A 14,313-nucleotide genomic window follows, 5' to 3' on the forward strand; every position below is an offset into this window, starting at 1 on the left:
CCAAAGATAGCCAGATGCCCTTCTCACCCCATCAGCCCGCACATAGCCCATAGCCCTGAAGCTTACTGCACTTAAGGTGCAGATCCGGGTACTTTTTAAAAGAATTTAGGTCTTTGCCTCCACCACTAAATCAAGCAGCGAATTCCAGACACCCACTGCCCTCTGTGTAGAACAATTCTTCCTAATGTGCCCTCTAATCCTTTTGCCACTTAGCTTGAATCTATAACCCATGGTTTTTGAACTGTCTGCCAAGGGAAACCGGTTCCTCCTGTCTACCCTGTCTCTACCCATCACAATTTTGTACACCTCAATAATGTTACTCCTTAACCCTCTCCGTTCCAAAGAAAACAACCCCAATCTCTTCAATCTCTCCTTGTTGATACAATTCTCCAGCCCTTGTAACATTCTAGTAAATCTCTCCAGAGAAATTTAATCTTTCCTGTAGTTTGGTGACCAGAACTGCGCATGATACTCCAGTTGTGGCCTCATTAGTGTTTAAATTTACGTCATTATATCCCTACTTTTGTATTTAATAACTCTGACAATGAAGGAGGTCATTCCATATGCCTTCTTTACAACCTTATTTACTTGTACTGCTACCTTTAGGGACTTGCACACTAAGATGTCTCACTTCATATACCCCTTTCAGGAAAATCCCAATTATTCTGTCTTCCCTTTTTCTGTTTGACCTCCTTAAATGCTTACAGCTATTCTGTATGGTACCCACGGTAAATATAGTGGTAGGATTTAGTGGTATGATCCAAACCATGTTCCTAAATGACCAGTTCCAATCATTTTAGCTGGCTTTCAAATTTTGCTAAGAGTAAAGATGTTCTTTTAGGTCGAAAGTGGATTTTATTGAACCTGATTTAGAATATAGTCTCAATATCAATTTCATATGTTTTAGTCACAGCCAAACAGAGTAAGTTCAGTAACCTATGTCAGATGATGACCAGATGCAATAGCTTGAGAAATCATCATCAGTAGGTGGCCTGAATGAATTCAACAGGTGTCTGAGACAGCATGTTCCTTCTTGCCATGCGGACATGTATTAGGACTGTCCAGAAATGTGATTCTCAAAGCAAACAATTGATAATTCATCAAGCTCTAGGTCAAGATATGCTAGAACAAATGCGTATTGGATATGTGGTTGCAAAAAATAATCCAACAGATTAGCATGTGAATCCATATATTGGTCTGGCATCAGTAAAGACATTGATCAATTGATCAAATCATATAAAATACGCCATTTCCATCAATCTCATGTATTGGATGAACTTCTCAAACGACATGATGTCCCTGCTGAGCCATGGTGCAAGATTGCTACTGAAGCTTGCCATGTCCAAGCTCAGAATTGCATTCCAGTGACTGACTATTTTGTGTGACAAATGAAAGAAACCTCTAGACCAAACTCAGTACACTAATGCACGCTTCCAAGACATGCAGGAACTGGGTGTCTTAGCTATCCTCGTTTTAGTCATTTCACAGAAATCACTGCTTGTACCATAAAACCCATGATCCTTAAATGTAAGATGGCTTGCCACAATTTTCCCATGGCTACGTAAAATCTACCTGCTACTCTTCAAAGCAATGGCTTATCCTCAACAGTAACTCTTATGTTTGGAAGACAGACCCACACTTTCACCAATCAAATTCTATTCAAAATGGAGTCAGATCGTGGTAACAAGCTTTTCACTGTATTTTACTGTTTTTCTCACTGTAAAAATATGTGACAATAAAAATCAATCATTCATTCAAATCACAAATGCAAGATCCGTTATTGGAAAGAAGGGAGAAAATTGTACAAGTGCATAATCAATGGGCATTCAGGCAATTGTCCTAATTTGAATCAGAACAAACAATAAGATTTTATGAGATTGTTATAAGAACACACGAGTTTGTAGAAGAATAATCCAATGTTATGTACAGCCAAGGTCATATGACACTGTCACAAGCAGTGGTCGAGATGTACAAAGAAGTGGCTGAGACATCTGAACTGCATGTGATCAATCATTAGTCATACAGAATGACAAACCAGATACTGAAAATGTAATGTTAACGTCAGAGGACAATTGTTACACAACCATAGATATATGGAGTAACGAGAAAGGGCAAAATCAGTAATCAGCACCTCATGGAAGAGGTGACTAATGGAGGAGATGCAGAAGAGTGATGAACCAACATCGTGATCACCCCAAGTAAATGAGTGATGCTGAAAGCAGAATAATCTACTATTCTAAGAAAATAAAATTGATTTTGTCCTTTCAGTATTCTAATTAAGAAGGACCCTGCTAAAGTATATTTGTTTGAGGTTAACCTGTTATTTTACAGAAACATTAGGAACAGTTTCTCTTCACTAAAAAAATCCAGCCACTAACACAACATCTTCAGGTTGCTAAGTAACAGCTTTTCTTTCTAATATTACAGCTGCATCCTCCTTTGCTAACAGTCCAGATTCAAACATATTTACTGGAGACCTACACCTCACACCATCAATATTCCCTTCAGATTAGTCAGGAATAATGTTGCTTATGAAAACAAAAGTGACTTGACAATCACAAGAATTTTTTTGGATATAAGAATATTATGACTCAAGATATCAGGATGCTCTGGGTGATGCATTAATATAAATCATCATGATACAAAGCAGCACTTTGTTATATTTATGAAACACAGTGCCTACATTAAACGTGGTAAATAAGTCAACAGAAGATGGGGGAGTTGAACAGGTGCATTTTGGAAAGCACAAGGCATATGGGATTTCATGACAGTAAAATAATTCACATATTCAGAAATTTCTAAAAATGATTCTTAAATTAAAAACAATTGGGGTTTCTGAGCTTATACTTCAGAAATTTCAGATCACACTTGTCTCAAATAAACTTTTTTTGTTCATGACCCTTGTAAACAACAAAGGGAAAAACAGAATAGGACACATTGGTTAACACCACTCTTATTGTCACATTAAGATGACATTATGTTATATTCCTGACTAATCTGAAGGGAATATTGATGGTGTGAGGTGTAGGTCTCCAGTAAATATGACATTATGAAAAAGAAATTGAATTTGATTAATTTATAAGAGGCTTCGAGGGTGTAACTAGAAGAGTAAATAAAAGGGTTGAACTAGATATAATACCCTAGATTTCCAAAAAGCACTCACTTCTATAAGGACCATAGAAACTTGGCAAGTACAACAAACAATTAGGAAGACAAATGCCATGTTGAATTTTATTGAAAGAGATCTAGAGTTACACACATAAGAAAATTGTAACCAACCTTTGTGAGACCACTTTGGGAGCACGAGTAATCTTGAAAGAATGATATACATGTGTTACCGTCACTGTATTATGTTTCACTAATTCCTGGGATGAGAGGGCTGAATGATGAATGGCTGAGTGATGTGGATCTATATTTTCAGAATTTAGAACAATGAGAGGTGATCTTTTTGATAGAGTCAGGATTCTGAAGGTCAATGACAGTTTTCCCAGCATAGGGATCTAGAGCACAGAAGATACCCAGTGTCAGGATAAAGGGTCAATCACTTAAGACTGGAATGACAGAGGAATAATTTGTTTTTCACAGTGAAGAATTCATTACCTGGGAACATAGTGAAAGCAGGTACAATCAAAATTTTCAAAATGGAACTGAAAAAGAACTTGAAGAGAAAAATTTTGTAGGATTATAGGGAAAGGGCAAGTGAATGGAAGAGATTAACTAATTGTTCATATGGAGATCCAGCACAGAGATAATAGGTTGAAGGACCTCCTTATGCGCTATAACCGTTCTATACTTCTTTGAAAATAATTTGTTCACCTAGAGGGTTATGATATTATGAGGGCTATGATTCTTTGATAATCTCTCCGCACCAGTTTGTGAATGATCTGTCCTTTCAGTATATTCAAGGTTGTGTAAGGAGGAGCAAAAAAATCCCCATCAGTTTATGGGCATACCCCGGACTTAAAACCCTCTGAAGACAGAAGTTGTGGAAAATACATTGGGTTAAATTCACTGAACTTTTGGGACTCCAAAGACCATGGCCTGCAACTGAGCCAGAAAAAGGCCGGTTGGGACAGAGTGGGAAATACGCAAACCCAGGGCCAGATGTCTGGAACAGGGATTAGCTTGCAGAAACTAAAGGAAGACCCCCATTCATGCCCCAGCTTAAACAACGGAAGCCAGACTGCAGGAAACAAACAACTTCAACAACTTCAGACCCCCTGGAGCCTGCAGAGGTACAAAGCCATACAACTTTCCAGCCAGTGCTCAGGCACAGAAATACTGAACATTCCACACCATTGTGCTACATGCAAACCTGTTCCATCTATGGATGTAAAGACATTCATACCACTCTTCAAACCTGAACGGAAAGCCATCCAAGGGAAATACTGGACATTCCAAAATCATCAAAACCATTCACCTCAATCGAAAAACCGTTCACACCTACTCCAGTGCTCAGGAAGCCCATTTAGCCCTGAGAGGAGGAACAATATCTCAACTGATTTGGTGGGAGATAAGGGGGCCTGCAGTTGGGGACAAATGGAGACCCTGAGCCCAGCACGGGCGTGAAGGAAGAAGAGGAGAAGGAGAAGAGGAGAAGGAGAAGGAAGAAAAGGAGAAAGACAGTGAGAAAGTGTGAGTGATACCAGCACTGCGATACTAACCATGCATCTCGATTCCAACATAGTGTGTGATCTGAGGTGGGCTCCGTGAGGAGAGTTTGACAGTCTGAGTGAGAAGCAGGCCTCGTTCATGAAGGAAAGCAGCCCTCGCAACCCCTGAATACCAGCAGATAACTACAAACCTCCACTCAACATCCAGAGGCAACCAAAGGTATCCAGAGACACAAGACTTCGACTAGGGCAACACCAGCAACATCCACCACCATCCAAGACAACACCCACTCACAAGGACCACCAGAAAAGAAAGAAAACCCAAGGTACTCACCGTACTAGTCCCGCGCGTCTAACTGCATCAGCGGACACCAGTAGACTGACTATTTCTGCTACTTGTGGCCTTTCGCGGAGTACCAGCTATGGCAATAGACTACGAATAAGAGCCAGTCAAAATCGTGTTTTCACACCAGGGGGTGAGCCTAAGGTAATCAAAACCCTCTAACTCAGCTTGGCTAGTCTTAGATAGGGGAAGGTGGGGTTCGGGAGGGCTAACAGTGTAAGGCACCCCTCAGGAAGGGAATTGGAATAGGACTCTGAGTCAGCAGGTACTCTCTCTCTCTCTCCTGTTGGCATAAGTAACCGCCATGCATTGTATCTATTTACCTATTGTATCAAGTCTCGGCTGCAGGGCTTAACGGGGAGTCAGTTAACTGGGAGACAGGTCTCAGTTAGAGATAGGCATGTTTTTAAACATTTAATTTCTTGTTTTCTGTAAATATATTCAATTTGTTTGTTGTTCAATAAAATCAGAGTTTTTTTAGCCTCTGAAACATCTGCCTCCTGTGTTTTCCACCACTCACCACATTCTATGCATAAGCCCAGTGTCAGAACCAGGGAGCTGGTGATCAGTAAACCAGGTAGCACTCTGTATAGCTGAGATAGATAAACCTTTGCTCCCTCACAGAATCAAGGGACATGGCAAGCAGACAGTAAAATAGAGTTGAGGCAGAAGATGGGCCATGATTGTGGACCAAACATGTGTGAGGCTGGGATGTTTAGCCCTGCTCCTATTTCTTATGGTCTTATGAATGATATTGATGTTCATTTTGGTGGCAGGTATTATTTTGGTTCTTTTTGATGAATACTCTCAGATGACAGCAGAGTTACTTTCTTTCAACTCACACAAGAGTTCATCTTCTGCAAAAGAACCTGGAAATAACATTTTCTTCAGGAAATTTACTACATTACATTGTTTGGAATTTGACAGTAGGGTCTGGTTCAGGAACATAAATGTTGCATCAGACATAATAATTTCTTAAATGTGCCCATGGCATTCCTCCATCTAATATCTGAATAGAGACATAAACGTCTCAATAAAACAATGGAGAGGAGAATTTCCCACTATTATTGGCAACAGTAATTTGAACTCTACAATTTTTATTCACTCTCAATACGACATTTGTAATACATGCAAAATTTCGATTCATCTGAAGATTTAACTTTTTTATGCAAAAAAAAGCCTTTGAACATACAGTCATTTTTAAATTTCTTGAGAGATAAAGTGTTTTCATGAGTTTCAGAAATTAATTTCCCTGTTTCTGATCCTATTGGTCACCTGGGCAGATAGCAGCAGTGGAAGGGTATTTCTTTGACTGGAGATCTGTGAACAGTGATGTTTTACAGGGATCAATGCTAAGACCTCTGTTATTTGTAAAATATATCAATGATTGGGAGAAAAATGTAGGTGGTCTGATTACTAAGTTTGTGGACCACACATTGATTTGGAAAGCTGCGGATAGTGAGGCGGACTGCCAGAGGATACCGCAGGATATAGGTAGCTGGAGATTTGGATGGAGAAATGACAGATGAAATTTAATCCAGACAAATGTGAGGTGATGCATTTTGAAAGGTCTAATACAGGAAAGAAGTACACAGTGAATGACAGAATTCTCATGGCTCAGTGGTTAGCACTGCTGCCTCACAGCACTAGGGACCTGGGTTCAATTCCACCCTCAGGCAACTGTCTGTGTGGAGTTTGCACTTTCTCCCTGTGTCTGCATGGGTCTCCTCTGGGTGCTCTGGTTTCCTCCCACAGTCCAAAGATGTGCAGGCTAGGTGGATTGGCCATGCTAAATTGCCTGTAGTTTTCAGGAATATGTAGATTAGGTGGGTTATAGGGGGACAGGTCTGGGTGGGATTCTCTGAGGGTTGGTGTGGGCTTGTTGGGTCGAAGGGCCTGTTTCCACACTGTAGGGATTCTATGATTAATATACAGAGGGATCTAGATGTACAGGTCCACAGTTCTCTGAAAGTGGCAACACAAGTGGAGAAAGTGGTCCAGAAGACATATGGCATGGTTGCTTTCATTGATCTGGGCATAGAGTATAAAAATTTGTTTGTCATGTTGCAGCTGTATAGAACTTTAGTTAGGCCACATTTGGAATATTGCATCACTACATTACCAGAAGGATATAGAGGCTTTGGCAAGGGTACAGAAATGATTTACCAGAAAGTTGTCTGGTTGGAGGATACTGGCGATGAAGAGAGATTGGACAAACAAGGTTTGTTTTCACTTGAATGCCAGAGTCTGAGGGGCGACCTCATAGAATTTTACAAACTTATGAGAGACATAGAGAAAATGCATAGTCAGAGTCTTTTTCCCAGGGTAGAAATGTCATTTACTAGGGGAAATAGGTTTAAGGTAAACACCGAAAAATTTAAAGGAGACTCCCAGACCCTAACCACTTCAAGATGATTGTGACTGTGCCCAATCCCCTGAACTGCGATAGAGCAATACTCTTGACTGATTGTACTGGGAGCCCCAGACCAACAGCAGCCTTTTGAATTGACTGAGGACTAGTCCACTTCAAAGACATGGCCATTTAGTTGAAGCACATGCAGTGTGTTTACTGTGTAAGCAGCTGGCACATGCTATAACTGTGACATTGAAATATCATGTAGCTGATCAGCAACATGTCCACCCCCTTGACTGATGACTGCTGACAAGCATGACAAACAGCCTGACTTTGCTTCTGCATTAAACAGCATTGCAAGACTGAAGTGCTGTACGCGTTTAAGGTACCGCTAAAGGGGCAAAGTGGTGAAGGCAAGGCATGTGAATGCAAGGCAAGGATGCTGTGAGCATCCAAATAGGAACAAAGTGAGTGAACACTAAAAATGCAAGTTGGTAGCCATGAGCTGCATCCTGATTGAATTTATGACCTCAGTGCCTATTGCAGTGTGCAAAGCATCCTTGCAGCAGCATTGCAATGAAAGGTGCCGGTGCAACTCAAAGTGCAGCGTTAAATTTCATAAATGTAAGTGGATTGGAGATACGTCATGATGATGCAATGGGGCAGGTACATATCACATGCCAATGCTCATGGATGTGGGTACATTTGGTTGTAGTCCACGGAGTGTACCCTGAATTGTTCGTGCCAGGTATCCAAGTTGGGGATCCAGAGGAGCAAGTGGCAAGTTGGAGTCATCAGGTATCCACTTTGGTTTTTTGTTGAGAATTTCTAGGTTCGTGGTTGATTGGAAAACTGCATGTTAATGAGGGAAGTTTAAGCAACAGTGCAGCTATTAATGAGTGATAACCCATGCTAATTGGCCTCTTGCTGGTTGCTGGCAAGAGTCCTGCTTGATGTGCAACACCTGGTTGGAAAATGGGACTTTCAGGTCCTGACGTTGAGGAGGTCTTCATTGAACTTTTCAACCAATTTTCCGAAATTTCTTACCATGGCTCAAGTTGTTGAGGGACTGGCAAGATTCTGCTGTGAGTGACTGTAAGCCACCTTTGTCCAAAATGGCCATGTTATGGGTGATCAAGAGGAGGATTGGATGGATGGATTTAAGAGGAAACTTGTAAGATACTTGTAAGATTTTTTTTCACGTGCTTAGACACTGAAAAGGAAGAATAATTTAATCATATTGTCAGTCTAAGTTTTAGTTAAATCTATTTAAAGATCCAAATGAGAATGGCTTTACAGTAAAAAATGTGGAGAGATTTTGAGGGACTGATCTTGACTGAAAATAATTATGCTGCTCCTTTCAGATACAAAGTTAATTCAGTAATTATCTTTACGCTGTTAATACAACACAATAGCAAGATAATTTGAGTGACATTTTATATAAGCTTTACTTATTAGTCTTAATAGAACTGCCATCTGTAGCAGAAAACTGAAATGTAATTGGAGGTTAGTACAGTTAATGCTTAATAAATATAACAGCAGATGCAAGATAGCACCAAATTTATCCTGTATCTTTACATCCAAGTCTGATTCTGTCTCCATAAAATTAAGGAATTATATATTCCTGATTTATGAGAATCTATTTATGATTTGTTTTTATTGAAGAGGAATTGGGAACTTATTCATGTAGGTGTAGGAGTAGGCCATTCAGCCCATTAAGCCTGCTCCAATATTTAATGAGATCCTGGAGATCACAAACCTCAGTGCCACTTTCTCACGCTATCTCCATATCCTGTAATGCCATTAATCTCCAGTAATCAAGTTCTCTCTTGAACATGCTCCATGATAGAGTTCCACAGCCCTCTGGGATAGAAAATTCCAAAGATCCACCACACTATGAATGGAGAAATTCCTCCTTGCCTCAGTCTTAACTAGCCTAGACCTTACTTTGAGATTATAATCTTTGGTTTTAGATTAATGAGAAAGGACAAACAACTTATTTATATCCACTCTGTTGCACCCCAATAATTCTGTCATCCCTCATTCTTTGAAACTTGAGGGAATACAGACCCAGTGTGCTCAAATTCTCTTCATCAGACAACCCTTCCATCCCAGGGATTAATCTGGTGAACCTCTGTTGCAGTCCATCTATGCCAAGTATACCTCCTTATATAAGGGAGGCCCAGGCTGTACACAATACTCCAGGTGAGTTCTCATCAAGTTTCCATACAACTGCTGCAGGACATTTTTTATTACTGTACTCAAATCCTATTGCTAGCTGTGACAACTCGGTAATGTTTCATGCCTCAAGGATGTCCAGGTTCTTTTGGACTCCCACACTTTTCAACCTTTCATAAACTAAGCAATATGTATCTTCCTGTTTTTTTGACTGAAGTGAATAACTATACCCTTTTTCACATTATATTCAATATGCCATGTTCTAGTCCATTGACTTAGCCTGTCCAAGTACTCTTGAAGCCTTTTTGCACCTCCTCACAATGTTTCCATGCAGCTTGGTGTCATCAGCAAATCTGGAAACATTACAATTGGTCCCAAATTCAAGTCATTCATTTAGATTGTGAATGGCTGTTGATCCAACACTGATTCTTCTGACCCCACTGGTAACACCTGCCACCCTGAGAATGATCTGTTTATTCCTGCACTCTGCTTTATGGCTGTTAACCAATTTTGAATGTGTACTAGTATATTTCTCATGTTCAATTGTTGGCCAGGGGATGATCAAACATAAAGGCAGTAGCTGTGAACTGAAGTTACCCGAGCCCTAGCTGCTGGCTCAAGTCAGTTTGAACTGGTTAAGTTCTAAGGAACGACATAAGGAGGAAATCTTTATTTGGTGGAAGAGTAATGAGGTAATCTTAAAGGTGTCCTTGCAGTGAGCCTGTAGTGGTAAGACACCAGTGCTCAGATGAGCCAGGAAGAAACAAGAACAAGATACCATCGTTGGAGAAGTTAAGGAAAAGGGATAAAAATGAGGGATTTCGGTGTGCTGTCTGTAAAGAATCCAGACAGCAACCTTCACAAAGTCGTGGACCCCACACTTGGTTGTGTGGAGAGAACCCCAGGACCGGGGAGAAAAACGTCTGGCCAGTGTGAGCTTCTATTCTTGGGATCTGGCTTTCATTTTTGTTGACTGTTCCGGAAACGTCAAGCTCAGTGGTATATGTGCTTGGATTTTAGCCTGTATGAATTGTATGCCTGCTGTTAACCTTTTACAATCAACTGGTGTGAATTATATTTCTGTTTTAACTAAACTAATGAAGGCAGTGGTCAGTTGAGATAGACTTGTCTCTTGTCCTCTCTGTGCTGAGCCAATAACTGTTGTCCAGGGGGGTAACCAGACAATGCTGTGCACTCTGATTTTATGCACTAACCTCCTGTGTGGGACCTTATTCAAAGCCTCTGAAAGTCAAATACATTGCATCCACTATTACTCCTTTATAAATATTACCTGTAGTATCCTCAAAAAATTCCTACTAATTTGTCAAATTAAATTTCTGCTTAGTATACCCATGGCCACTCTGCCAAATTGTACCATTATTTTCTAAATGTCCAGTTGTCACATCTTTTATCATAGATCTTTCCTACTATTAATGTCATTCAGGTCTGTTGTTCTCCATTTTCCTCTTCATCCTTTTTTGAATTGTAAGGTTAATTTGCTATTTTCCAGTCTGCATGTACCTTTTCAGGATCTATAGAATTTAAAATGATAACCACCAGTGTATCCATTATCTCTCTAGCTACATGCTTCAATACTTTGTGATGAAGCTCATCTGGTCCAAAGAATTAATCAAATTTAAATCCAGTTAACTTTTCAAGTACTACCTCTTTATTAATACAGATTTCTTTCAGTTTCTCTCTTTCACAAGTCTCTTGGTTACCTGGTTTCTGGGATATTTCTGTATCCTACATCTGGCAGATAAGTAAAGAAATGCCTAACCTACTCAACTGTGGCAATTAAAGTTCTAAAGAGTCACTGCGAGATTGTGTTGAAAATCAAGAATGAGCCAATTGAGTTGCTGGATTGCCCTGATTTTACAATGCAAGTCAGAAGCGAGATTTTAACAGTTAGTTGAGATTTGTGGCATATGATAGAACAACTTTGATTACTGGTTACATTTTTGAAGCTTAGCATGACCAAAAGAAACAATTTTTGCTCTATACCCGTAGCAAAAATAGGGTGGATGTTTGTTTCAAATTTCCCGAGTTACTTAATTGCCTGGAGTCCACCGACAGCAGACAGAAAGAACACCTGCCAAATCCAGCGGGCCCCTATTAGTAAATGCATGTTGTTTTCCAATGACATCAGTAGAATCTGTCTGTGATTTGTACTAGCTAGCCTGAACAATTCAAGTGACAGTATGTTTTTCTGCAAAGATTTCAGAACTTGTATTGCTTCATCCTTATGAACTAGGATGAATTTGGTTAGCTCTCCTTCTTCCAGAGGAATGTGTTATCCTTCTAAACCATTTGTGAGATGGACGTTTGCCTGTTGAGGTGCTACAGGTTAGTGTTGGACTGTGTGCTCCTGTTTGAGCTCCCATTTTATGCTATCAGACTCTAGAACTAGCTGTCTGAAATCTCACACCACACCACCCCCCCACCCCACCCCTTGTCTTAGTGAACCTTAGATATTTAAGAGGCACACGTCTTTATGGTACCATCTTAACTTATTATATTCTCTCTTCCTGTCAAAAGTAGATTTTCTGATTGTATAGAAATACTCACCTACACATATGAGACAAATACCTCCACCCACTTCTACTGCAAAGATTGCTCCTAAAGGAACAAAAACCTGGACTAAACTATGAAACCTGACATTTAGTGACAAAACACCATCCATTGCATCATTCATTTAAAAATAATAACCTTTAGGTTCTTGGATTTGGGGGTGGGAGGGTGGTGATTTGTGGTTAAACAATGTTTTTGATTTTCCTAATGGTCATTTAGATTGAAGATTAGTTAATTCAGCACAGATCAGGAATGGGAAAGATTTTGTAAACCGTACGTAATCAGATAGCTGTCTACTGGCTCAGCCGAAAAGTAGGTTTAATGTTATGTTGTAAAAAGAACTTATTTTCTATCAATTCCCCAGATTATTTCTTTGCCAGTTTACATTTCATTAATATCTACTAACATTATCATTTTGATCACATGTTGCTCGAGTCTGTTGAGCCCATTTATATTTTGTTACAAATTATTTCTTCTAGAATTTTGTTTCCATTTCTTTCTTCAGTATAGTGAAAAATGTGGATTAACTGACAAGAACAGAGAATGTAATGGGTCGTGTAAATCACTATTAAATTGGTACCATGCTGCCCTATAACAGAATGCTGAACATCTAAGACAGTAATGATATGCCTGATTGACAATTCCCCAGCTGAATAATGCAATCAAAGATGCAGCAGTCATAGCTGAATAAGCCGTTAACTAGACAGAAATTAAAATGATCACCACTTCTTTTGCTTGGTTCCACATGATATGTTCTGAGATGACAAACCACTATCAAGCCATCTGTGTGCCAACTTGCTGAGCAGTTTCCTTTTGGATGGAGTAGAACATTAAAATCTGTTTATGAAGGAAAGTAATTCAGCTTGGGATATAAGAACCTGAACGGAATGCAGATTAATGTAATTGACATTTACTTTCTTTATTTTGGATAATTAATAGAGGATACCAGGCAAATATTGACAGTCACTTCAAATTGCAATGACTACCAGTACAGACCAAGGTCCCACAAAGTTTATCGAGCAAATTCTTTTTGTTTTTGATTGTGCCTTCTAGCACATGCAGAGGAGGCAATGCAGTGCATTGTGAATTGTTTCTCAGAGATAGAAAGTGTCTTTGGCTTTAATAATGTCCTAAAGAAAATAGATGTGCTATACAGACACGATCCCAAAGGATTTATAATCCACCATAGACATTTTGAACAGCTATCAAGCCGAACCATTTATTTATCAAGGCAAAATTATTTCAAATGATGCCACTGTCAACAGTGACTTAGATGATTGACTTTCCAAGGTCAATAGCTTGATAACTGCTTCTTGAAGCATATCTGGCAGAACCAATCCTTTACAATTTTCAACCACATTTCAAGTATATCAATGTGTTATCATCACCACCCTCTTATTTTTAAGTCAAAATCATGAATTGTGTGCAGAGAAATAAAATGCCTGCTTCAGCACTTCCTCAATACTGTCTTTAATACGTTATAAGCATGAAGGGGAAAAGGCTTGAGAAAGATGTTGTGACAGGCCTTCATGACTCTGTAGCAAGCTTGCAATCATTTTACAAAGCTGAACTTTGCCAAGTATAAAGAGCTTAGTGTGGGTGGAGTTAGACACTATGGTCTGGAAAACTGACATGAGCATATAGACATGAACACACAAAGATGTCAGCTTAGTCTTTACCTAATAAGCCAGAGCTGCCCTATCTAAGATTACCATGTATAGTGGTATTTAGCATTAATATATCATAAATAAAGTTACATTGAAGTGTAAGCTTGAAGACATCTTTGAAATGTAAACCTCTTGACTTTGCCCTTTTCCTTGATCAATTTGTCTTGAATTCAAACTCAACGTGTGGCATCTATCTACCTCAGAAAAGAGATTCAGTCAGGAAAACATGAAATCAGAAAAAACAACCTGTTAGTGGGTGATTAATTTTGGAACTGCACAATGTCTTTTGACAATTATCACTTTTGACTGTACAAACTGAATGTGTAAGACTATTTTACCCAGTCCACCTTGTAAATACGGAGGATTATTTTTCACATTTGTTACATATGTTGTATTTATTTTTAAATATTACCCGCTGGGTAATCCTCTGTATTAGTTTGATTTCTATGTTTGAAGCGATAAATAAACTTGCAATTTGTTTTTAAAAGTAAAACAGCTGCCACGGTAAAACAAATCACCCAGCAGGAGGCGTCCAAAAAGCAGTCAGTCATTTAAAAGCAACTAATCCAAGTAACAACAGACACAGAT

This window comes from Rhincodon typus, chromosome 19, assembly GCF_021869965.1.
Source record: "Rhincodon typus isolate 14 chromosome 19, sRhiTyp1.1, whole genome shotgun sequence".
Classification (NCBI taxonomy): domain Eukaryota; kingdom Metazoa; phylum Chordata; class Chondrichthyes; order Orectolobiformes; family Rhincodontidae; genus Rhincodon; species Rhincodon typus.